Genomic DNA, 27026 nt, shown 5'->3' with positions numbered 1-27026 from the left:
TAAGGAGCGCCTGGGTGGCTCAGTCAGTGAAACGTCCAACTTCAGCTCAAGTCATGATCTCACGGTTAGTGGGTTTGAGCCCTGTGTTGGGCTCTATGTTGACAGCTCAAAGCCTGGAGCCTGCTTCAGATTCTGTGTTTCACTCTCTGCCTCTCCCTCATGCTCTCTCTCTCTCTCTCTCTCTCTGCCTCTCCCCCACTCTCTCTCTCTCAAAAATAAATAAACATTATAAAGTTAAAAAATAAAAAAATAAAAATAAAGACAAATAGTATATGATTCCACTTGTATGAGGACCACCTAGAGTAGTCAAACTCATAGAGACAGAAAGTAGAATGGTGGCCGCCAGGTGCCGCGGTGGGGAGGGGGTAGGGAGCTGCTGTTTTATGGGTATAGACTTCCAGGTTTACAAGATGAAAAGAGTTCTGGAGACGGGTTGCACAACAATGTGAATGTACTTTACATTACTGAACTGAACTTGCAATGGTTAAAATGGTACATTTTATGTTATGTGTATTTTACCACAATTTCAAAAAGGGCAAAACGAAACAGAAAAATAAGAAGGCATGAAGCACTGATACATACTGTATCATGGATGAACCCTGAAGCCACTGTGACAAGCAAAAGAAGCCAGACATAATGGCCGCATGTTGAATGATCTCATTTACATGAAGTGCTGAAGCTGGGCAAACCCACGGAGATAACAAGCACGTTCGTGGTTGCCATAGCTGGAGGGAGTAGGGGCCGTGAAGCAACTGCTCACGGCACAGACCTTCCTTCTGGAGTGATTAAAATGCTATGAAATTAGATAATGGGGATGGTTGCGTGACTTTGTGTCTGTAGTAAAAACTATTGAATTACACACTTTAAAAGGTGAGTTTTATGGTATGTGCATTGTATCTCAATAAAGATGCTACTTTTTTTAATGCCGCGGTGGATTTCAGAGCACACCAGCACGGGAACATCAGTCAATTACACTCCCCTGCAGTTGCAGATCTAGGAGGTGCCTTTTCATGGCTGCCACACATGAAGCTCTATTACAAGTATATTTTTGGTGTTGATCATAATAGTTACCTAAAATGCATTAAGTGCAGATCTGAGCAGAGTGATGGGCTAAATTATTTCCCCAAATGATTTCCTTTTCCAGGATTCAGTAAATGCAGGGTCCTGATGTTCTCACTGAGGGTACAAGAGTTTTGATGCTGCTATTTCACTGCTGCAACGGTTCTGCTTCTGAGAGAGCAGAGGATATGTCAGCAGAAAATACGAAATGGTTTCAGATCTACTTTGTGACCCTAACAAACATAAAAGTAGTAGGAAACAACTTGGTATTTCCAACTGCTGACCAGAGCCACACTTATGCAAACTGTCATTGGAGTCATTGCTGCTATCATCCTCATTTTGGGCAAATCAAATGGAAAGAAGGAAGGATGGGATGAGCCCTGCTGAAATAAGATGGCAATCCTTGTGACTCAGGGTACACGGTAATTTTTTAATGTTCCAGATTTATAGCTTAAGTGGAAGATAAGCCAACTTCCAGTCTAAAAAAAAAAAAAAAATATCCCAGAGAGGTGGAAGGAGCAAACGGAGGGAATAGTACCAGAAGCCAGACATTTCTAAAATTACTTTACTTAGAGATGTGACTTTGGAATCATGTGAATGTTTTGCATGATTAAAATAAAATGGAATAACTATGAAAATTAAAACATGAAGTTAGTAAACCTAATTGTGTATTGAGTAGGCAACTTTATTGTACAGAGAAGAACTATTTCAAAGTGTTTTTTTCTTTTCTTTTTGTGTTTTGAGAGAGAGAGGGCAGAGAGAGAGAGAGAGAGAGAGAGAGAGAGAGAGAGAGAATCCCAGGAGGGGCAGAAAAAGAGAGAGAGAAAGAGGGAGGGAGAGAGACAGACAGACAGACAGACAGAATCCAGGCTCACCGGATGCAAGGCTCAACCTCACCCCAAGTGGGGCATTAGTTCACCCAAAACGGGGCTCAAATCATGAACCATGAGATCATGACCTGAGCCGGAGTCAGATCCTTAATGACCAAGCCACCCAGGCATCCTCAAGATATTTTAAAACACAATTTGACTGGGATGTACTCTAAGACAAAAAGAACTGCAAAAATAAACAAACTTAAATTTTTTCCAATAGTCATATTGTTAGTAATATTGGCATAGTTTATTGTAAACTATTATGTATGTAATAGGATAGAGCAAATAAGTAATCATGTTAATTCAAGAGGAGCCAAGATTGTCAACATTAAAAAAATGACAAATATAAAATCAGAGAATTTAAATAAAAACCATGTAATCCTAAATTTGAATTAGAAATATAAATGCATGATTCATTTTCTATTAAAAAAATATTTCCTGGTTTCTATCTACTAGAAAAGCCTAAGATAATGATGAATCCAGGCTCACTGGTCTCTCCTAGCACCCAAACTGTAGTTTCTTTCTTCCTTCCTTCCTTCCTTCCTTTCTTTCTTTCTTTCTTTCTTTCTTTTTTTAATGTTTATTTATTTATTATGACAGAGAGAGAGTATGAGTTGGGGAGGGGCAGAGAGGAGACAGAGAATCCCAAGCAGGTTCCGCACTGACAGCGTGGAGCCCAAGGCAGGGCTCAAACTCATAAACCGGGAGATCACGACCTGAGCCGAAATTCAGAGTAGGATGCTTAACCAACTGAGCCATCCAGGCGACCTCAGACTGTAGTTTCTAAATACACCTTTCCACCAAAAGGAATCGGCCTTTTGGGTAAATGGCTAATTAACTGGGGCAGGAAATGATTATGATGAGCTTGGAATATTTTGTCATATTAGAAAGCAAGGAAGCTATGAAGAACTATGGGGTAATGACAAAAGGATTCAGAAACCAATTTGAAGAGGTTCCCATGAGCCAAAAATGGTACAATTTAAGCATCAAGATGAATAAATAATAACTGCAATGGAATGAAACATTAAAATCTGTGAATTTATAATGATGCTAAACAAACAAAAAAATTGATCGTCTTTGGTGAATGCTAGGAAATAAGCATTTATTCTGCCTTTCCTGTAAAAACTATACCTCAGGCCAATAAAACTGTTGACAAGAGGAAGTTTTCTTGATAGAGTTAAGCTAATAAGTGAAGAAGGAATGATAAAAACAGTATACGATCATTTTGCAACCTTCTAATGAATTAATGGATATAGACCATGATCATCAAAGGACTGTTAATATTGCAGAGACAACCAGACATGTTCGCCCTCTTGTGGAAATGCACCATTACGCAATATTCTTGATAAACCAGCAAACTTGAATTCAGTACAGTAACCATTTGCAACATATGTCTATTTCAGCTTCAATTTCAATTAACCTGTATGTGCTGTCCAATATGGCAGGCACTAGCCATTTGGGGCTGTGTAAGTATAAGTTAATTAGAACAAAATTAATTAATTCAGTCCCTCAGTCACACTAGTGCAATAGTCACATGTGCAGATATGGAATACTTCCATCATCACAGAAAATTCTACTAGACAGGACTAAAATCTAACTACTAATTTACAACTAGTACAGGGAACTGAAGAACATGATTGACGCAGTATGAGGATTCAATCCCTAAATCCAGGATATGGGAAACTATAGGACAAATGACCCAGCTCCTTCAACAAATAAATTACAAGGGCAAAAAAAAGTCTTAAGTTAAAAGAGACTTAAGAAAAACATCAACCAAATTTAAGTATGAGCCTCTTTGAATCCTGATGGTAAAGCTCTGAAAAAAAAAAAACATTAATGAGGCAAATTTAAACATTGATGATATTTGATGATACTAAGAAAGTAGTATTATTTTTTTAGGATAGTGATATTATTTTAGTGTCTAATGAAAGATCCCTTATCTTTTAGAGCTGCATCCTAAATGTTTACACAAGAATGATTTGATGTCTAGATTTAGCTTTAAAGTAGTCCAGTAGGGAGAGAAAATGGATCAGGGCATAAACGGCATACGATTTTTGCTGTATGTTAATAACTCTTGATGTTTGACATTCCATTAAACTATTCTAGTCCTTATATATGTCTGAAGTTTTCTATAAGAAACATTTTAAAAGTGACTGGCTTATCTTTTAGATTCATAGAATAGGTCTGAAACCATTTGGCATTTTTTTTTTGCTGTCATTTTTTTATTCCCTGTGTCAGAATGTTTGAAGCATAGAAATGGCGGCATCACGTTGGGCTTCATTGTTCTCCGACTTGCTTCTCATGCTGTGACAAGTTACTTAAACTTGCTTTCCCATTACATTAACTGTAAGACCACTAAGGTAGGTGTCCAGTAACCATCTAACGTTCAACCTACACTCTGAAGTGATCATGGCATCCAAAGAAACATGGCAAATGTTGGAAGTACAGAGATGAATACAATACAGTTCTTGACTTCAGGGAACTTATGTTCTTACGGAGAGGTAGTCATATGATACATAAATTACTATAATAAAGTAAGCACAAAGTTTAGAGTGGCCTGAAGAAGAGATTGGTGATTTATATCCTGGGGTGGTGTTAATGAAAGACTTCATTAAAGAAGGTGATTTGCACAACAGTTTGAAAGAACGAAAACGTGCTTTCCAGGTTAGCAGCAGAAGCAAAGACAGACAGGCATGGAAGAAGCTGGTATGTTTGAGAGACCGTGAACACAGTGACTCATAGCTTTGGAGGTGTTCATTAGTCAAATTCCTGTGTATTTCAAGTAATTACTGTCTTATTAATGGGAAATTTAAATTTTTAAATGTTTATTTATTTTTGAGAGAGACAGAGAGAGAGAGCATGAGCAGGGGAGGGTCATAGAGAAAGGGAGACACAGAATCAGAAGCAGGCTCCACGCTCTGAGCTGTCAGCACAGAGCCCAATGCGGGCCTCGAACCCACAGACAGCAAGATCATGACCTGAACCGAAGTCAGATGCTTAACCGGCTGAGCCACCCAGACACCCCTATTAATGGGGAATTTAAATTCAATTCAATAATGTTGCAGTTCTATTAAGTGAACACCTAGCAGACTGAATGAATAACTGAAAACATCCTATCAATGAAGCACTTTCTAGGCACTTAACACTTGCCCAGAGTCTGTGGAAAGCCCAAAAGGAAATAGAAAAAACTCCCAAAAGATTTTCTGGTCTTGTTAGAGAGGTAGGATTTACATATATGTGGAGCACTTACAAAGAATGAGTGCTTCTGGGCCAGTGTAATTCCTTCTCTAGGCAAGCTGACCTGCAAACACAAAAGAAACAGAAAATAGTCAGGATGTGATAAAATGTTAGGGATTTTAGAAATCCAATCTATACTAGGATTACATACTAGGATATGTACGCATGTATATAAGATGAATGCATGCAAATTTGGGGCAGAGAAGAAGCCTAGAGTGTAAACCAGCTGCCTTTTTAGTGAGGTGGGATTGTGATTTTTTTTAACTCTTTAAAAATTTTCCTTAATGCTATTGTGTTAATAAGTAGAGGAAGCTTTCTAAAGTCTACAGTAATTTGGATCTACAACAAAAAGATCATTCTGAAAGACTGGGAGGAAATGGGAGACAGTAAAAGAATCAGGTGTAAACAACCTTTCAATTTTGGTAAATTCTAACCAATTCTCCTTGGCTGGGGAAAAACGATAAGAAACCTATAATATTTAGAAAACACATTGAAACAAAGCTGAAACATCTCTTGCATGCAGGCTTAGGGTAATTCATTTGATTAAATGGGTGTGCAGAAAGGAGACAGTTTCCCTTGAAGTGAACAATTTCGATGTCTAATTTGAGGTCAGATCCCTTTTTACAGAAGACATTTTTTTTTTTTTTTTTTTGGTCTGGCACATTCGGCAAATGGCAAGCCCCTCCTGCTTGTCCTCTGTCTGGATTGCTTACTCTGGGAAATGAAAGGATGGCATGGTCTGTGAACCGGCAGTTATTCTTCTTTGCCTGCATATCATGTTGGCTTTTTTGTAAGAAAAATCATAAGAACATATAAAAGTTTTTGGTGAATAGAACCCTTTATTTTTAGCAGAAAATGGATGGAGCAGTTTGGGGCTTTGCAGCTGCCTGTTGCTCTCATGTGAGCACCTCCCACAGCCTTGACTTTTTATTCTGCTGCGTACTCGGTGCCAAGATTTACATGGTCGCTGTGGGGAACAACTGGATTTAGCATAAGTAAGAAAAACTGCTTTTCCCCTGGGGCGAGACAAAAAGGATAAGTGCACAAGGCGCAGAGACAATATCATCAGGAGTTATATTCCTGTTCAGCTCTTTTATTCACTCTGAATCCTGGATTCTATTGCAAATAATAAAAGCAAGAAGCCAGTTGGCTTGAAGCCAAGGTCTGGGATTAGCAGAAGAGACTATTTTGTTTGGGGCTAAAAATATGTTGGTCCGTGATGGTTCTATACATTACAAGTAGGGCCACTTGGATTACACGTTGTTTTTTTTTTCATAAGCTGAGATATTCCCAAGAAAGTACAAATCAATGACGATTTGAATGAGGGAAAGACGAGTTGCTGTCAGAGCACCCGAGAGCCCAGGCGGTGCTCTTGCACACCTGTTACTGCTTGGCACACCTCAGTTTGCTCCATGTTCTCTGAGGCTGGGTGGGATTGCTATTATCCCCTTAACAACCTGCACCATTTTCCAAATGATGTCAATTTTTTTTCCTTTTCATTCTCCCCTTAAATATGCCTCCCTGCTTCCTGCGCACCCCCCCTCCAAGCTAGATTAAAGTGGTTGCAAGAACTCATTTTGAATTCAGGCAAACCTGGATTGGAATTCTAGTTTCCCTATCTCTGATGATCCTAGGGAAATTACTTAAGTTTTCTTTACTTCAGTTTCATCATTGATAAAATGATGAATAATAATAGTACAGATCTCCTTGGGGTTCGTGGAGACTAACGGGGCAGTACATAAAGATCATGATGCACCGCATCTATGCAAAGAATATCGCATAGTAAGTAATGAAATTTTACCTTGATCATTATTGCAGGGTAAAGTGGTATTCAGAGGGAAATTTATAGCTCAAAAATATAAAAAAATAAGAAAGCTTTTAAAAATGAAACAAGCATCCAACTGAAAAACTATGGAAAAGACAGAAGATGTTTATGTTATAAACTGGATAACTTCTATTTCTAGATATATGGAAGACTAGATGTCCAGAGAAAGTCTTCCAGTATGGAATTTAAAATTCTGGATGAAACACAAAAAGAATGAAATCTTGCCATTTGCAACGATGTGGATGGAACTAGAACGTATTATGCTAAGCAAAATAGGTCAATCAGAGAAAGACAAATACCATAGTATTTCACTCATTGGTGGAATTTAAGAGACAAAACAGATTAACATACAGGAAGGAGGAGAAAAAAGAGGAGAGAGGGAAACAAACCACAAGAGACTCTTAAGGACAGAAAACAAACTGAGGGTTGATGAAGGGAAGAGGGTGGGGGATGGGCTAGATGGATGATGGGTATTAAGGTGGGCACCTGTTGTGATGAGCACTGGGTGTTGTATGCAAGCGATGGATCACTGAATTCTCCTGAAACCAATATTGCACTGTATATTAACTAAAATTTAAATTAAAAAGATAATAAAAAATAAAATAAAATTCTGGACAAAGCATACTTCTAAAAATCTTCTAGGGGCTCCTGGGTGGCTCAGTCGGTTAAGCATCCGACTTCGGCTCAGGTCACGATCTCGCGGTCCGTAAGTTCGAGCCCCGCATCAGGCTCTGTGCTGACAGCTCAGAGCCTGGAGCCTGTTTCAGATTCCGTGTCTCCCTCTCTCTCTGACCCTCCCCCCGTTCATGCTGTCTCTCCCTGTCTCAAAAATAAATAAACGTTAAAAAAAATTTTTTTAAATCTTCTAAAAGATTTGGCTGGCCTACTGTGAAAATGAAGACTATCCTTGCTATCGGTAATAAAAGAGTAAGAATCTGGAGCACTTGGGTATCTCAGTCGGTCAAGCACCTGACTCTTGGTTTTGACTCCAGTCACGATCTCATAGTTCGTGAGTTCGAGCTCCGCATCAACTCCACACTAAGTGCGGAGCCTGTTTGACATTTTCTCTCACTCAATAAATAAATAAACATTTTTTTTAAAAAGTAAAAATCCACAGAGATAGGCCCATCTGATGTACCAACATCAGTTTGCCACAGAGGTTTCTGACTAACTTTGGTGACCGTATACTGAAGAGGACAAACAAAAACACAAGGCCTGTAAACGCTGCGAGGATGGACTCGAAAACTTCCACATGAACCCAGAAAGATTATAGTAGGTACATTCAAGATGGCTGAACTGGGGTGTGGGGGTGGTGAGGGTGGGGCACCCTACAGAAAGAGACAGTGAGGGGAACTTACCCGTTGTCTTTAGCAAAATGTAAAACGTCTTTCATAAAAAGTATAAAAGAGGGAAAATACTTGGAGAATATCTAATCACAAATCTGTTACAACACGTGTTTGGGGCCACAATTTATACCACATGTGTTACCTACTCCCTAATAAATCTAAGAAAAATATTTGGTTAAAAGTGCTCCCAAATATTTGGTTAACAGGAACTGAATAACAGAATAAACCTAAAGAAAGTACAAGGATAGAAATAAAAGAAAAAAATTACTGACACAGAAAATACAGAAGCCTCAAAGCACATGTTTTGAAAAGACTAACAGTAGTGACAACCGTTATGAGAGCTTGACCAAGGAGGAGAAAACACAAACAACAGAGTCGTGAACAGAGAACATAACTTAAGATGCTGAAAGGATTCAGGAAAGTATTTGGGACACCTTTGCCAATAAATACGAAAACAGATGAAATGCACAAATCCTTTGAACAATGTTTCTCCAACTTTCACCTATATCGTTACCACCTGGGAACCTTTTAAAAACACAGATCGCTGCCCCCGCCCCACAAAATTACCTGACTTCATAGATCTGAGATGTGAGTCTGAAAGTTTGCATTTTTAGCAAGTTCTCAGGTGACCAAACACTGAAGACATTGTCCTGGAAAATATAAATTACCAAACACACTTGCTAGGAAATAGAAATTATTTTATGGTCTAGTGCTTTTCTACTTTTTTCACATAATGGCACACATATGCAAAAACCCCATAGCACTATATGGCACACTGGGGTAAACAGATGAGGCTGTTGTTGGCTGGAGCTAACCTGCTCCTGAACTCTATTTGTCCCAGCTCTGCCTTGACCTACTTGCTCTTGGCAGCCCCAGTGATTGAAGGATTAACATCCTGGGCTCACCTGTACTCCATGCTCCGCATACCAATGTGCTTTTACTCATAGAAGTTACTTACCACTGCATAAAAAATTACCCCCTGGCTTAACAGCTTAAAGCAACATACAGTAACTAGCTCACCGTTACTATGAGCCAGAAATCCAGACATGGCTCAGCTGTGGCCTCTGGCTCTGGGCTCTAACAAGGCTGCTATCAAGATGTCAGCCGAAGCAGTCACCTTCTGGGGAAGAATCTGCCTCCAAGCTCACTTACTTGGGTTCTTGGCAAGAGTTAGTTCCTCCTGGACTGTTAGGCTCTAGGCCTCAGGTCCTCTCTGGTTGTTTGCCGGAACCTTCATCCCTTGCCATGTGGGTCTCTCCATAGGTACGGCTTGCTTCTCACAAGTGAGCAAGAGAAAGAATGAAAGGTGGGCAGAAGTCAGTTTTCTGAAGCTTCATCTCAGAGGTGGCATCCCGTCACCTTTGCCGTATTCTATTAGTTAGAAGCAAGTTATACGTGCAGCCCACCTTAAGGGGAGGGAATTACACACTGGGCACGGAAACTGAGAGGTGGAGCTCATTAGGGGCCATCCTAAAAGTCTGCTTACCACACCAGAAGAGACCCTGCTTGGTGGGAGGGTTGATGTTCAGCTTTCCTTGTTAGTTCCAGATTACCATCTAACAGTTACCATTATTACAAATTCTCACCAACATTGTTATTGTCAGATTTTTTTTTTTTTTTTTGCCAATCTGATGACTATAAAACGGGAACTCATTATAATTCCCTTGTAACTAACGAGGGTGAGCATATTTTCATATGTTTACCACCTGGATGTGTTCTGTTCAAAGCTGTTCATATTTGTTCATCTTTAGAGTGGGTTTTTATCTTTTTCTTATCTGTTCAAAGGAGCTCTTATGAGTGGAGACTAACCCTGAGTCCACTATATGTGTAGTGAATCTCTTCCTCCAGTGTTTGGCTTCAGTTTTCACTCTCTTGATATTTTTTGAGGAACAGCAGTTTTATGATTTTAATGTAGTTGAATTTATGCTTCCAGTTTTGTGTTAAGAAATCCCTTGTTCCCTCAAAATTAGAAAGGTAATATTTTATGTATCCTTCTAAAATTTTAAACTTTTGTCTTTAAGCCTTTTATCCATCTAGAATTGATTTTTGTGTATAGTGTGAGGTAGGAGTTCACTTGACTTTTCCCCTCTTCTGGCTAATCAATTAATACTTACTGAAGGGTCTGTCCCCCTCCTCCTAATCTGCAATACCATAGATAAGTTTTCCGTACATTCCTCTATTCATGGGTCTTACTCAGGACTCTGTTTTGGTCCACTGATTTATCTCTGAACTGATAACATGTTCCAAATTACTAATGACTTAATTCACAAATCTTAATAGTTGGTAGTAGGGTCATTGCTTCTATTTGTCCAACTCCAGGATTGTTTTGGCCATTCTTAGCTCTTTGTTCACCTATATTTTAGAACCAGCTTGTCAAGTTCCAGGAATAGAATATCCTTAAGTCTACAGGTCATTTTAGGGAAATATTGTTTACATCTTTAATGTCCTTTACTGAAGTTTTATGATTTTTTCCATCAAGGACTTGCACATCTTTTGTTAGATCTATTCCAAGACGCCTTACACATTTTGTTGCCATTGTAATCAGCATCGTTCCTTTTTGTATATGAGTTGCTAAAGTGTAGATTTGCAATTATGTTTTATCTATTGACCTTGTATTGGCCTGAAAGGTTCTTTTCCAATTCTTGCCTGGTTTTAGTATCAAGGTTACACTAGCCTCAAATAATGAGGTAGACACTATTCCCACTTTTTCTATTCTGCAAGATTTCAAGTATGATTGAAATTGCCTCTTAAATGTCTTTACTGTTCTTGCCATTAGAAATAGCTAGGCCTGGTGTTTTCTTTGTTGGAAGATTTATAATTAAATTTCTTTAATGGTAATAGCAAAGTTTTCTATCTGGTGTGCCATGTAAACAAACTGATATGTTCTGAATGGACTTCGGAGATTTTTTTTTTCCTTACTGTCATTCAAAAAACTTTTTAAAATTTACATCCAAGTTAGTTAGCATATAGTGCAACAACGATTTCAGGAGTAGAATCCAGTGATTCATCCCCTACATATAACACCAAGTGCTCATCCCAGCAAGTGTCTTCCTCAGTGCCCCTTGCCCATCTAGCCCACCCCCACCCATAATCCCTCCAGCAGCCCTCAGTTTGTTCTCTGTATTTAAGAATCTCGTATGTTTTGTCCCCCTCCCTTTTTATATTATTTTTGCTTCTTCCCCTATGTTCACCTGTTTTGTATCTTAAATTCCACATATGAGTGAAGTCATAGGCTATTTGTCTTTCTCTGACTAATTTTGCTTAGCATAATACCCTCTAGATCCATCCACGTTGTTGCAATGGCAAGATTTCATTCTTTTTGATTGCTGAGTAATACTCTATTGTGGTATGTGTGTGTGTGTGTGTGTGTGTGTATACATATACACACACACACATATATATATATATGTATATACACACACACACACACACACCACATGTTCTTCATCCATTCATTTGTCGATGAACATTTGGGCTCTTTCCATACTTTGGCTCTTGTCAATAGTGCTGCTATACACATTGGGGTGCATGTGTCCCTTCGAAACAGCACACCTGTATCCCTTGGATAAATGCCTAGTAGTGCAATTGCTGGGTCGTAGGGTAGTTCTATTTTTAGTTTTTTGAGGAACCTCCATACTGTTTTCCAGAGTGGCTGCACCAGTTTGCATTCCTACCAGCAGTGCAAAAGAGATCCCCTTTCTCTGCATGCTTGTCAACATCTGCTGTTGCCTGAGTGGTTAATTTTAGCCATTCTGACTGGTGTGAAGTGGTATCTCATTGTGTTTTTGATTTGTATTTCTCTGATGATGAGTGATGTTGAGCATTTTTTCATGTGTCTGTTAGCCATCTGGATGTCTTCTTTGGAAAAGTGTCTATGCATGTCTTTTGCCCTGAATGGGCTTCAGAGATTTAAAACCCTTAGCCCTGAAGAGATCAAAGCCAACAGGTGAGAAATAGACATGGGGCTGCAAGATCCCATGGCCAAGTTGCCTCTGGTCAAAAGCATCTTTGTCCCTTTAGCCCACTATGCCTTTGACATACACTATTACACTTTTTGATTTCTCCATAAAGATCTTGCATATGTTTTGTTGGATTTATCCCAAGATGTCTTGTAATTTGTCATCAACACTGGCATCTTTCTTTTAATTGTGCTTACTGAATATTTGTTGATAAAGTATAGATCTGCAATTGTAGTTTATTGATCTTATTTATGGCAAGCTTACTAAACTCTCTTATTAATTCTAACAGGTTTTCTATATAATAGCTTTTGGGTGTGTGTGGCGTGTTATGAAGAAAGTTAGGAAGCACTGTCTTAGAGAAAGTCTAGCCTTAGTTTCTTCATCTATGAGATGAGGTTGAAAAAGTATGTGCTTCCTAAGATTGTTATGAAGATTAAAGGAGTTAATCCAAGTTAGGCAACAGAACAGTACCTGGCACACAGTGTTTAAGTACCACTGGCTGTTATCATTACTTTGTCATCTTTCCTCTTTCCATAAGACCTTGTATTTCTCTCCTGCAGACTCAACCTGATATTTTAGGCCATCAACAGTGGGTTTTGACCTTTTATGGGTCTTATAGCCACATTTAGATCTTGAAGGTCTTATAGCCACATTTAGATCTTGGAGGAAGCTTTCCATCCTTACCCTAGGAAGATGCAAACACATAATTTTGGATAAAATTTGAGGATCCCCTTATCTATGCACATGGATCTTCCTCTGCCTCCAAAAGATCTATGGGACCAGGTTAAGAATCCTGCTAGAAAACGATCCTCCTAGTTTTCTAGAGGGGTTTGAGATGTTCTAGTTGGATCCCCTAGGGATTTGGTATGAATATACTTAGCTCCTAGTCTGGCCATGACATTGTGCCTCAGTCCTGATAAATGGGATTCAGTCTTGCCTCTCTCACCTACAGTTTAGCTTTGGTATTGGGGCCAGGTCTTACTTTCCTGTTCTTGAGTCTGTACCTTAGCAGACTTCTCAGGACCCCTGTCATCCCTGAAATAGGGGTCATGCCCTATTAATATCAGTCTTTCTAGGGTAGGGTTTCTCAACATTGGCATTATTGATACTTTGTGCCAGACAATTTTTTATTGTGTATGTCTGTGTATAGGGCTGCTCTATGCATTTAGAGGCCAGCATCCCCTGTCCTCTATTCATTAGATGCCATTAGCATCCCCCAATTATAACAACTAAAAATATCTCCAGACATGTTCCCTGGAGAGACAGAATCACCTCTCACAGTTGGGAATCACTACTCTAGGACCCGAAGTCCTGTCATTGAACTTTTGCCTGATGCCTAGAGTCCTGCTATCTGCTGACAGACCTCTCTAGAGAGTACCAACTAAACACCTAGCTCTTCAAATATAACTTGCTCCTAGATTTCTCAATGCCACGTTCTTCCTTCCAAGAAAGAGGCCACTGTAATTCTTGCAGCATCTTTCTGGTACCAACAGCTTGCCTGGACTACCAATTGTTCTGTTTCAAGGTACAATTTTCTCTGGCTTGGGTGAATGGCCCTCCATCCCCCACAGTTGCCAGCTTTCCTGCAGGGATGAGGTGGGGCTTATTTCAGTCTCTGGATCTGGTTGAGATCCAGTTACTTCTGCCAAGAGTGGCTGTGTCATGAGAGATGACAAAGAGATGACAGTGAGAATTTGTCTGCTTTCCTTGGGAAAGTAATCTTCCCAGTGCTTTTATGCGAGAGAGCCTGTCCTTTTCCTATGTAGGTGCAGATAAAATTTTCTGAAGGTGATAAATGAATTACCCCCATTCTACTGTGCAACCAGTCAGTCAGGAATGAGCAGCAGAACCACAGAATTGCAGCCTTAATAGATGCCAACAACACAAAGGTGGTGAACTTAATAACAGACCCTTTGAGAAAGTGAGAAAGACTGATTGATTGACTGAAAGCTTAGAGCAGAGAACAGAATGAAAGAACATTGTGTAATGCTTTTCACAGAGAACACATCTATGAACCCCAGGGGAAAGAGAGAGCAGAGCAAGTACAGAACAAACTGTACCTTGCAGTATCCTGAACTTGGCCTAGTCAATCATAGTGGCGTACGGGGTGCTGGAAGGGCCCGGAGCCTGAAAGGTACTGCAGGGACCGACACAAATATAGACATTGGGAGGAAATCCACTCAAGCAGGTAAGAATGGTATGCAATGGCTTTAAGAAGTTAGAAGATTATGGGGCGCCTGGGTGGTGCAGTCGGTTAAGCGTCCGACTTCAGCCAGGTCATGATCTCGCGGTCCGTGAGTTTGAGCCCCGCGTCGGGCTCTGGGCTGATGGCTCAGAGCCTGGAGCCTGTTTCCGATTCTGTGTCTCCCTCTCTCTCTGCCCCTCCCCCGTTCATGCTCTGTCTCTCTCTGTCCCAAAAATAAATAAACATTGAAAAAAAAATTTTTTTAAAAAGAAGTTAGAAGATTATTTCTTTCCCACGTGAAAGTTTGGTGGCTTTCCTTTGCAAAGTAGTCAAGGGCCCAGTTCTTCTTTCTCTCTTGTTATTCTATTATCTCTTGGATATTGCCCTCATTTTCTGACCATGATGGTCCATTCCCACACCCACATTTCTTTTTTTTTTTTTTTAATTTTTAACGTTTATTTATTACTGAGAGACACAGAGCATGAGCAGGGGAGGGATAGAGAGAGGGAAGACACCAAATCTGAAGCAGGCTCCAGGCTCTGAGCTGTCAGCACGGAGCCCGACATGGGGCTCGAACTCACAAACTGTGAGATCATGACCTGAGCTGAAGTCAGTCGCCTAACCAACTGAGCCACCCAGGTGCCCCCCACACCCACATTTCTGCCAGCAGAAAGAAGGAGGGGAACCTGGGTGGCTCAGTCGGGTTAAGAGTCCAACTCTTGATTTCAGTTCAGGTCATGAGCTCACAAGCCCCATGTGGGGCTCTGTGCTGACAGCAGAGAGCCTACTTAGGATTCTCTCTCTCCCTCTCTTTCCGCCCTTTCCCCACTCTCTCTCTCTCTCAAAATAAATAAACATAAAAAAAAAGGGAAAACCCAGGGAGGGGGACAAAACATAAGAGATTCTTAAATATAGAGAACAAACTGAGGGTTGTTGGAGGGTTTGTGGGGGGTGGATGGGCTAAATGGGTAAGGGGCATTAAGGAGGATACTTGTTGGCAATGAGCACTGGGTTCTAGGAATCACTGGATTCTACTCCTGAAATCATTGCTGCACTGCATGCTAACTAATTTGCATGTAAATTTTTAAAAAATTAATTAAAAATAAAAGAAAAAAGAAAAAAAAGAAAAAGAAAAGAAGAAAAGAGGGAGAGAAGGAAAGACACACCCCTTCTTCTTAAAGGCAGAACCCAGAAGTTACACATGTTATTTTGGTTCACATCCCACTGGCCAAAATTTAGTCATATGGCCACACCATATCACGCCTAGCTGCAAAGGAGATAGAGGTTCTGGAAGGTCACGTGCCCACATAAAAATCAGGTTCTCTCTGAGAAATTTTTCTATCACCACTAGCCTGAGTGCTTTTTGTCTTCAGTCTTTCCTCCAAATTCAAGTTCCCAAATGCCCCAAGAACCTGTCTGGCAGATCCTTTGTTGGAAGACAGAAGTTGGAAAGGAAAAGAATAGGCAAGGATGGGTCCTTTTTAACAAAAAGGGGTTGCTGGACACTTAAATTTCTCTTACTCCTAAGAGAAAGGTCACTTTTAGTATAATGTTATCAGGCAGGCAAACTGACCTGATCTTGTGAAACCACTCTACAGGAAGACTTTCCAGCCGGTTGTTGTGCAATTCCAGACAAGCCTGAGGCAATGTTGTGGGCTCTTCTTGGACAGTGAGGGGGCGCGTGCATGTTGAACTAGGCCAGTGCACTGAGGCAGTCATCCCTAGCAATGCTCATCTTCCAAAGGATGAAATGTAATTGATGGACACCAGTGTATTTCTGGGACTGGAAGAATTAGAAACGTAGACGGGAAATATGTCTTTGGCCATACTATAGAAGATGCTTCATTTTACTGAGAGACTCCGGATTCTACGGGACGTGTCTCTTGGCTGGAAGGTTTCAGCAGTCTAGTCTTGAATATCAAGAGAACCGGAGGTCTGTGGTTGTAGGACATCACAGGATTATAAAGCTGTGAAAGCAGAAATGGAAATTAGGAAAGAGCTATTTACATAAAAGATATTTTGACACAATATGTGTAACTTTATAAGATTATCTTTTTACATATTTATATAAACTTTTTACACTTGATCTTAGCCAATAGGCCAAGAAGTGATACATTTATATAAACTTTTTAAGAACGGTTTTCGGGGTGCCTGGGTGGCTCAGTCAGTTAAGTGTCTGACTCTTGGTTTCAGCTCAGGTCACAGTCTCACGGTTTCATGAGTTCGAACCCCACATTGGGCTCTGCCAATGATACACGTATGATACATATGTATCATATATGTATCATATACACATATATGTATGACATACATATATGTGTATCATACGTGTATCATATGTGTATCATATATGTGTATCATATATATGTATGGATACTTATTTATTTTGAGAGAGAGTGAATGAGTGTGTGCAGGAGGAGTAGAGAGAGAGCGAGTGAGAGAATCCCAAGCAGGCTCCACACTCTCAGCACAGAGCCCTATGCAGGGCTCGAACTCATGACCTAAGCCAAAATCAAGAGTCAGATGCTTAACTAACTGAGCCACCCAGGCGCTCCCTGTATCTTATATTTTTATTTTATTTTCAGAGATAAAGGAATCTATCACAGCATAACAAGAAGGATAAAACATCTGCATTTTTGTATCTTATATTTTTAAATTAAGGCTTTTTAAATTCTGAACATTTTAATAGGGAAATTAAGAAGAAAATGAGTTGGTAGTAGAAAATTTTAAAAGGTACTATTTTCACTGTTCTGCCACTCCCTGAATGTGAGATTTCTGGTAAGTCACTTAACATCTTTGCACTTCAGCTTTGTCACTTATAAAACAGAGATAAAATTAATGTTTCACAGAGTTGCTATGGTGACAACACAATAAAGTACATATGAAATATCCGTATGTGGACCTATTGAAAAGTCTGAAACACTGATCAAATCGTGAGTCTAGTAATTATTCTGCAGTATCTTTGGTATTTTAACTGATTGAACACAGTATGTGAGCTGACATGCAGGGGTTAATTAATTTAATTAGCTTGTACTGTGGGCTGCTGACTGAGGGAAGGGATGCTAACCTGATGTTAAAAAAAAAAAAAAACCAGAAATCATTAAACAATTAAATTTCCACCTGTACAAACAAGTGGAATAATTTCACTATGAGAATAAATATTATAAAAATTTACGGGATTTAATAATAATTTTCTCCAAAGAAAACATTTAATACGACTGACAAAGAACATGAAAAAGAAATAGCTCTTTTTTTCAAAAAAAATTTTTTAACATTTATTTATTATTGAGAGACAGAGCATGAGCATGGGAGGGGCAGAGAGAGGGGAAGACACAGAATCTGAAGCAGGCTCCAGGCTCCAAGCTGTCAGCACAGAGCTCAGTGCAGGGCTCGAACTCACAAACTGTGAGATCATGACCTGAGCTGAAGTTGGACCCCTAACTGACTGAGCCACCCAGATGCCCTAAAAATAAATAGTTCTTAAGAGTGTGTTGGATTTGGGGTGCCTGGGAGCTCAGTCAGTTAAGCACCTGACTCTTGATTTTGGCTCAGGTCATGATCTTGCAGTTCGTGGGTTCGAGCCCTACATGGGGCTCTGTGCTGGCAGTGCAGAGCCTGCTTGGGATTCTCTCTCTCTCTCTCTCTCTCTCTCTCTCTCTCTCTCTCTGTCTCTCTCCCTTTCTCTCTGTCCCTCCCCTACTCAGGCTGTCTCTGTCTCTCTCAAAATAAATAAATAAACTTAAAAAAATTTTTTAAATAAAAAATAAGTTTAGGGGCACCTGGGTGGCTCTGTCAGCTGAGCATCTGACTTTGGCTCAGTTCATGAGTTCAAGCCCCACGTCAGGCTTTGTGCTAACAGCTCAGAACCTGGAGCCTGTTTCAGATTCTGTGTCTCCCTCTCTCTCTCTGCCCCTCCCCTGCTCATGCTCTGTCTCTCTCTCAAAAATAAATAAACATTAAATAAATAAATAAATTGTAAGAAGTTGTTTCAATGTTAAGTGTTGTCAATATTCAAAGTACAGGGTGGGTTACCTTGCCTTGTTAAAACAAAAACTGTGAAGTACTTGTTTATTTAGTTTTTCCTGGTCAAAAATAATGTAACATTTCCTGGAAAATCCCATCAATCACTAAGCATACTCTTTGCAATTCAGATTTCCAGCGGCCCCTGTGAAAGTGGAAAGATTCCTATAATGAATGGATGAAAGGGTATGCTGCTTTATTCACCTCTGGGATCCATGACATATCTCAGTCTCAGATATAAATCCTTGAACTTTCTCTTTTATAGAATTTCTAACATTGAAAGAAAAGCTGCCTGTGGTCATCTAGAAATTAGAGAGAATGCTAAAAATAAAGAACAAAATTTTTTCTTACAAAAGTAAGGTCCAAATGAACTGGCTTGAATAAATACATTATTGAAAATAGATATTCAGTTCAATATCTGCCCCTTTATTTGTGGACATCATTGTGTTTTATGAGGAAACCCAAAGATGAGACACAGGTATACTCGATCTAATGGGAATATAATCTTGGTCCTTGCTCCTCAAGTGTGGTCCACTGACCAGCAGCATCAGCATCACCCGGGAGCCTGTTAGACAACCTGAATCTCAGCCTCAACCCCAGATTCGCGTTTTGACAAGCTCTGCACTTGACAAGTGATTCGTATATATATTAAACTTTGAGAACCGCTGACCTAGTGAATAGTCAGCTAATTCTGAGTCTTCCTACCTGATGGTATCGGCTAAGATAGCCAGCTATTCTGGAGGTACTTCTGGAAGGCGGAGACAGGTCATTGGTAACCGTACTTCCAAGAAACTCATCCTCCTGTTTGTTGATTTATCTAAAGCCTGCTCAAACTGATCGGGAGTAAATATAAAAGGTGGGGTATTTATTCAAAGAAATTATGAGAGCTTTGTGCAAAAAATAATAGAATAATTGAAAACAATCTAATGTTAAGTAATAAGAAATTAAAGAAATTATCATGTATCTAATAGCTACAAAGTAACCATTAAAAACCATGTCACTGAAGAAAGTTCATTGGTATGGGAAGATACTACATTGTATTCTCAAGTAAACAAACTGGCTATAAAACGTGGCCTGATTCTATTTTCATTTTAAAAATACACACATATACACACGAAAAAAGAAACTGCAAGGACATGCCCCAATGTGTTCAGTGGCTACAGATTTGGAATGCTTTTTTGTTGTTGTTTTATTTTCATTGTGCTTTTCACATTTTCTGCATCGAGCAATTTTTCTTTTGTACAAAGAGAAATAGAAGAGTAAGTGTCAGAACAAAGAAAAGTGATCTGGACATAGCCCCGTCCTTCTGGCCATAAATAGTAGAAAATTATTTCAACTAGAAACTCATTTCTACTCTGATTGAATTGTAACCAATATTCAGTAACGACACTAACTTACTTTTGCAGTAGAACAGTGGTTCTCAATCCTGGCTGCTTATTATTATCACCCCGAGGGCTCAACCAGCCAAAGAACTAACCAACCAAACAGCATGAAAACGATAGCTTGTTCCCACCCCAAAACCCCTGGGCACTGGGACTTATGAAAAGCTGCCCAGAGTTGAAAACCACTACTCGGTATGGGTGGAAGGATATTCATAGTTCATTTCTGAAAACCAGTACTGCCTTATGTTTTAGTTATAAAACTTGTATGCTTATATATTTAGGGTTGTTTATTAAACTACAGATTTTAAAGTCCCGGCACCATGACTTATGCTTATTTTAATAATATTCAACAAACATTTATTGAGCATCTAGATTATTTGTTCTGTGTGAGTCTCACAGACCCAGGAGGTCAGGAAGAGAGAAAATGTTAAATCCATTACACGGAAGAGATACCCCAGATCCCATGGTTCATTAGGGAAAGGGCTCAAATCTGTCAGATGCCAAAGCCAGTGGTAGCTCTGTCACCACATTTCTTTTAGTTTATGTTTAGTTTAGAGAAGGCATTTTTCTAGTTCATGGTTATTTTCTTTATACATCTCAAACATGCTTAGAATTTTTATAGCTGAGGGATGTGAGAGAGTCTTCCTTAAATTGAAAATTAGCCTGTGTAAGCTCAGAAATTTCTGAGGACAATGATCTTAATCATTCTTTTAGGGACCTTTTAGGGTGCTCAAGGGTTCAGAGCTTCTGAATCTGGGCACTGTAAACAGAATAAGGAAACTAGAGACTTGATGTGACATTTCCCAGCTGAATCTGGATTTTAGCAATAGTGCTCTACAAGAAGAGACCACTGGAACCAGCCGTATTTTACCTGCTGTCATGATTCTGCCCTTCATAAAATTCAAATTGTTTGAAAGATTAGCTGTTTCTTTATTATGGATGTTGACTTCCACTGTACCTTCACAATATACATGGCTCCTTATTTAAAATGATCACATGCCTAGTGCACTGTGGGAAATAGGAATGTTTGAAAAATAATGAAGTATTTCACCAAGTGTACTGAAAAAAAGGGAAAGAATGTGAGACTGCAGATATCCCATATCAAATTATTGTTTATGTTAGTTCTGATTAAACCTGAATACTTTCTAATTGAAAATGGTCGCAATGTTTTTCTAAATCACAGCTCAAAGAGAAACCACTAAATCTAACTTTGACACCACAACCGCCCAACTGGTGAGGAGGAAGTCAATGGCGGCCTCAGTTGTTCTTGGAGGCCACTGGCAGCCAAGGAGTTGCTGCCACCTGGTGGATATTCCAAATAGCACAGCCAGGGAGGTGGCCTCAGTCATGCCAAGGGAGCAAGCGCTCAAAAGCCCAGCTAGTCAGTCACACTTTGATAATGCTTCAGCTGAGCTCACTTATTACCGCGGAGGACGAAGGGCCTGTGCCGCTTATTATGGGTTTGTGGTGTTTATTAATCCACGACAGTATTGTTTTTGATAGACAACCTAAGATTAAGGCTAATAAAAGGACTCTGGGAATGTGGACTCGATAATTTTGCTGGCTTGAGAACAAAGAAGAAGAAAGTCAGTAAATAGTACCTGGATCGTCCAGTAATTACTCCATCTTATAAATTACTGTTTTCTCTGATTCCAGCCCACAGTCTGTCATTCTAGAAAGTATGATATATTAATTTTTAGCTAAGCAAGATCCACAGGGAGTAATCAGAGTCAGCACTATACAGGTGTTTTTCCAATGAAAAAGGTTACTATTGGAATTATTTATAAACGACATCAGAACTCTGAATATTAACAAAGTGCTTTTCAACTGCTTATTAAGTGACGGGAGAGAACACTCGCACCAAATCATGTTGTTCTGGCTGACATTTGAAAGGTCATGTGCTACCCGAGAAGGAGGTTCACCACCTTCGAGGCTATCCACCTCCCTTCACGTCCTTCTCTTTCTCCTCTCAAATGTTATTTTAAATTTAATCATGAAATCGTTTAGTCCTACACAATGGTATTAAAAACAGGATATTGATCATGCTTGACCTGACCACTCCGCTTCAGAAAGCCAGTATTATCGGGTGCCTGGGTGGCCCAGTCATTAAGCTCAGGCCATTGTCAGGTTCATGAGTTCCAGTCCCACATCAGGTGAGCTTGAGCCCTGCTTCGGGTGAGCCCCACATCTCTCTCTCTACCTCTCATGGGATTCTCTCTCTCTCTATGCCCCTTGCTCACGTGCGCCCTCTCTCTCCCTCTTAAAAAGAAACTCAGTATCATCAACACAGCTGAAGCCCTCTGTGAACCCCCATTGTGTGCCCTTCTTTCCTCACGGTTCCCAATCCCTAGATCTGGTGCTTATCATTCCCACTTGTTTCTTTATGCTTTTATTTACATGTACCTATAAATAATATAAAGTATCAGTTTGCATGTTTTAAAAACTTTATTTGAATATCATTTTCCCCCTGTAACCTCAGTGTTTTTTTCGTCCAGTGTTGTGACTGAGCTTCATCCACTCTGGTAGTTTGCCAGAGCTGCCGTAACAAATTACCACAAAACAACGAAATGTATTCTCTCGCAGTTCTGCGGGCTAGGAGCCCGAAATCAAGGTGTCCACAGGGCTGTGTTCCCTCTGAGGCCCTAAGGGAGAATCCCTTCTTTGCCTCTTCTGGCTCCAGATATTCCTCAGTCTGTGGCTACATAACCCGAGTCTCTAGTCGATCTTTACATGGGGTTTTGCTCTCTCTGTCTTCCTCTCTTATAAGAACACTAACCAGTGGATTTACGGCCCATCTCTGTAATCCAGGATGATTTCCTCCCAAGATCTTTATGGGGCACCTGGATGGCTAAGTCAGTTGTAGTTGAGCATCTGACTCTTGATTTCGGCTCAGGTCATGATCCCAGGGTCATGGGATGGAGCCCCGTATCGGGCTCTACACTGAGCCTGGTAGATTAACATTTGCTCTCTCTCCCTCTCTCCCTCTCTCTTTATCTCTTTCCACCCCTCTGTTCCCTCCCCTGCTCGCACAGTCTAAAAAAAAAAAAAAAAAAAAAAAAAAAAAAAATCCTTACATACATCTGCAAAGACCCCAGATAATACGTGAGGGAGGCAGGTTTCCAACCCACGCATTTTGACCAACTCCCCTGACCACTGGATTACATGGCCTCTGAGCTCAGACAGCTGGGACTTCTGGTTATTTAAAAGATGAGCATTTAACTTGACATTGGTTTTAATGTGTAGCCCATATAGGTGAAAACTAACTCGTATTGAGAGGTACAGTGTGAGGGAATGGTGCACTGGCTAGGGAGGCAGGATATCTGGGTTCTGGAGTCAGGCCTTCATTGACTTCCAAACCCCAAGTAACAGGATGTTGTTTTGTCTCTGTTACTCTTACAAGACACTTTACATGATTGAACCAGCAGGGAGGTCAGTGAGGAAGAAATAACCCAACCCACTCCCTGGGTTTGGGCTGGGAATGCACAAGGGGATTTTTTTTTTTTTTTTTTTTAGCACTTACATTTTTTTGATTACTAAAGCAACTAATCTTACAGAAATTTGGAAAATAGAAGGAAAATTATTTTTAAAAAGTTTAGCAAGCAGGAAGGGTGGGGGAGGCAGACAGACAGAATCCCAACCAGGCTTCACACAGAGCCCCATGTGGGGCTCTAACTCATGACCCGAGCCGCAATCTAGAGTCCAATGCTTAACTGACTGAGCCACCCAGGTGCCCCCCGAAGGAAAGTTGCTTTCAAGCCCACTAATAGAATCCACTTATTTCTCACCTACACATTTTTAAAGTTGTAATCATTTGAATCTAGTTTTATAACCTACAATAGATCATTTTCCTTGTTGCTTCATAAATGATTTTTTTTTTTAATTTTTTTTTTCAACGTTTATTTTTGGGACAGAGAGAGACAGAGCATGAACGGGGGAGGGGCAGAGAGAGAGGGAGACACAGAATCGGAAACAGGCTCCAGGCTCTGAGCCATCACCCAGAGCCCGACGCGGGGCTCGAACTCCCGGACCGCGAGATCGTGACCTGGCTGAAGTCCGACGCTCAACCGACTGCGCCACCCAGGCGCCCCCATAAATGATTTTTTAAAAGACAAGTATTTTTATCTTTATCTTACAGTTGCAGAAAACCCCAGGAGACTGACTTACCGAAGACCCCAGCGCTAGGAAGTGATAAAGCCAGGGACCATAAAGTAGTTGTAACTTACAATGCATAAAATGATGTAATTGTTACCAGGTTTTGTTTAGACATTAGAACATTTTTAGTAGATGTTTTCATGTCAGTACCCGGGTATCTGCCACTGCATAACAAACCACCCCAAGCCGTAGTGCCTTAAAACAATAACCGCATTTATTTTTCTTGTGAACTTGTAATTTGGGCAGCTCTGAGCAAGGACAGTTTCTGTCCTACGCCATCATCTGGGGCGGCTTGAGACTGGTGGCTGAGGCCGGCTCAAAACTTGCTTACTCACAGCTGGCTTGTTGATACTGGCTGTGAGCCAGGACCTTGGGTGGAGCTGGGGCCAGACACCTACACACAGCCTTTCCATGTGGCTGCTTGGCTTCCTACCAAGATGGTGGCTGGGTTCCAAAGGCAGACATCCCAAGAAGAAAGAAAACAAGGTGAAAGCTGTCTCTCGTTTTGTGATGTTGTCTGAGAAGTCACCCAGTGTATTGTATTTGTTAGAAGCAAATCACTGGGGCCAATTATGGTTCAAAAAAGGGAGGAATTAAGCTGTACTTTTTGTTGGGAAGAATTTCAAATAACTTGTGGACATGTTTTAAGATTATCACAATTCACCCACTGCACATAAACTATTTACATTTCGTCCTACATGTAAAATACACTCATCACCTCCCCCAACCACCCCCCACCAGCCCGCCCTGTACCTAGACCCCTTAAACGCTGCACCTGCTGTAGCCTCACGCTCAGGCTTGAGGGTGCGATCTGGACACATAAATCAGGTCCAGCAGCAGAGGCTCCTTGGGTGCTGTTCTCCAGACGAAGCTCCTGGCAATCTGAAGACCCATGAATCAAGAGACAAGCCATCTGCCAACCGCATCTAATACACAGTGGTGGGACACGCCCAGGATAAGCACTGTGCACACTGCTGTTCAAAAAAGAGAAAAATGGGAGGCATGCAGCCACCGCTCTGATACCACCGGGGAGCACGGCGCCAGTTCAATTAGGCCTCAGTCCCACTTCCGGGACGTAGCTTTTGGCTCCGCCCTCCACGCTCTCAGTTCCACCCTTGGAGCCTGTCCTCGCTGAAAGTAGCACGTTTGGGGCTAATAGTTGTTTAGGCGGCGCTCTGCCCTTAGGAGTCTCGGACCGACGGCCTGAATGTCCCTCTCAGTCTAAGCCGATTGTAATTCTTTTAAAAAACATTGTAGGTGGGGCACCTGTGTGGCTCAGTCGGTTGTGCGTGGGTCTCCGGCTCAGGTCATGATCTCACAGTTTGTGGGTTCGAGCCCCACATCAGGCTCTGTGCTAACCAATTGCTCAGAGCCTGGAGCCTGCTTCAGATTCTGTGTCTCCTTCTCTCTCTGCTCCTCCCCCGCTCACGCTTTGTCTCACTCTGTTTCTCAAAAATAAATAAGTGTAAAAAAAAAATTAAAAAAAAAAATTTTTTTTTTCAACGTTTATTTATTTTTTGGGACAGAGAGAGACAGAGCATGAACGGGGGAGGGGCAGAGAGAGAGGGAGACACAGAATCGGAAACAGGCTCCAGTCTCTGAGCCATCAGCCCAGAGCCTGACGCGGGGCTCGAACTCCAGGACCGCGAGATCGTGACCTGGCTGAAGTCGGACGCTTAACCGACTGCGCCACCCAGGCGCCCCAAATTTTTTTTTTTTTAAAACGCTGTAGGCTTCTTATCAATCAGTGGATAACTAACAAAGACAAAAGCCACTTGCATAAGACATAAGCCACTCGCTTAGCCCTTCTGTACCTTAGATTCTCCAAAGCTGTTGTCTGGTAACACCCTTTCGGTTTGCATGCCTTTCGTCTGCTTGCAAAGGTCGATGAAGCAACGCCTGAAATCTTTGTGAGGTCTTGCCAGTTTTATAGTCAACTGGTGGCTTTGCCTTTGAACTGTTTTCCAGGTAACACTCTGAATTTGATCTTCACCTGGAAGCCATTTCCTTTGCCATTTGGAGAGGCGGGGAAAGAGGAGCTGTTATTTATTTATTTATTTTAAATTTTTAATGTTTTATTTATTTTTGAGAGAGACAGAGACAGAGCTCAAACGGAGGAGAAGCAGAGAGAGAGAGGGAGACACAGACTCCGAAGCAGGCTCCAGCCTCTGAGCCGTCAGTCAGAGCCTTCCACGGGGCTTGAACCCATGAGCTGTGAGAATATGACCTGAACTGAAGTCGGAGGCTTAAACCACTAGGCCACGCAGGTGGTGCCCCTGGAGCCGTGATTTTTGAATCCAGCAATTCCTGGCTCCTATACTATGTAACAGTTCTTTCTTATCTCTCTTCCTTTGCCTTTTACTATAGTCAGTTAGAAAACCCAGGCAGCACTCGGTGCTGTCTCTGAAAGTCTCCTTTGGCCATGCAGTTAATTTGTGTAATTCCTATTTTCCGTATAACCACAGATGACAGTGTTGCTGAACTTTCTACCACTGTATGTCAGCTTCCGGTAACATTTTCCTCACTTTCCTGTCAACCCTAACCAATGATGTCTCCAAAAACCGTGAAGCGTCCACTGACAGTTTCTTGAAGACCTTCCCAAATTCTGCCTTCTGACCAGTCCCGAAGTCATTGCCGCATGTTTTCAGTTTTATTACATTAGCAAAATCGGTTCCAGTTGTTTGTTGCTGCCTAACCAACCACCCCAACACTTAATGGCTTAAAACAGTGACAACATCCACTTACTCATAATTTTGGAAGAACTCGGAGGAGACCGGTTATCTCTGCTGTGCCTAGTGTCAGCTGGGGTGGCTCAAAGAGTGGGGGCTAGAATAATCTGAAAACTCACTCACATGTCTGTTAGCTGATGTTGGTTGTCATCTGCAAGTTCATCCGGAACTGTTGGAAAACCTATGCATGAGCTTTCCTTGTGGTGGCTTGGCTTTTTTACCAAATGGTGAAATGGTTGGCTTCCAAGAGCGATCATTAC

At 40.9% G+C, this 27026-nt stretch overlaps 1 long non-coding RNA gene across 3 annotated transcripts; it reads right to left on the bottom strand.

Annotated features, from left to right (window-relative positions):
• Positions 1-149: 149 nt before the first annotated feature.
• LOC123599069 lies at positions 150-27026 on the bottom strand. Of its 3 annotated transcripts, none has more exons than XR_006712956.1 (6): positions 26890-27026; positions 16057-16450; positions 9492-9612; positions 8907-8989; positions 5182-5232; positions 150-174 (listed from the first exon to the last, which is right to left on the bottom strand). It is a non-coding gene; the product is annotated as an uncharacterized LOC123599069 (long non-coding RNA). The 3 variants fall into 3 exon arrangements; XR_006712954.1 differs by having other exon boundaries at positions 26783-27001; XR_006712955.1 differs by lacking the exon at positions 26890-27026 and adding an exon at positions 24813-25098.

The sequence above is a fragment of the Leopardus geoffroyi genome, chromosome C1, assembly GCF_018350155.1.
Source record: "Leopardus geoffroyi isolate Oge1 chromosome C1, O.geoffroyi_Oge1_pat1.0, whole genome shotgun sequence".
In the NCBI taxonomy this organism is placed as follows: Eukaryota; Metazoa; Chordata; class Mammalia; order Carnivora; family Felidae; genus Leopardus; species Leopardus geoffroyi.
This window is presented reverse-complemented; position numbering and strand designations above follow the sequence as displayed.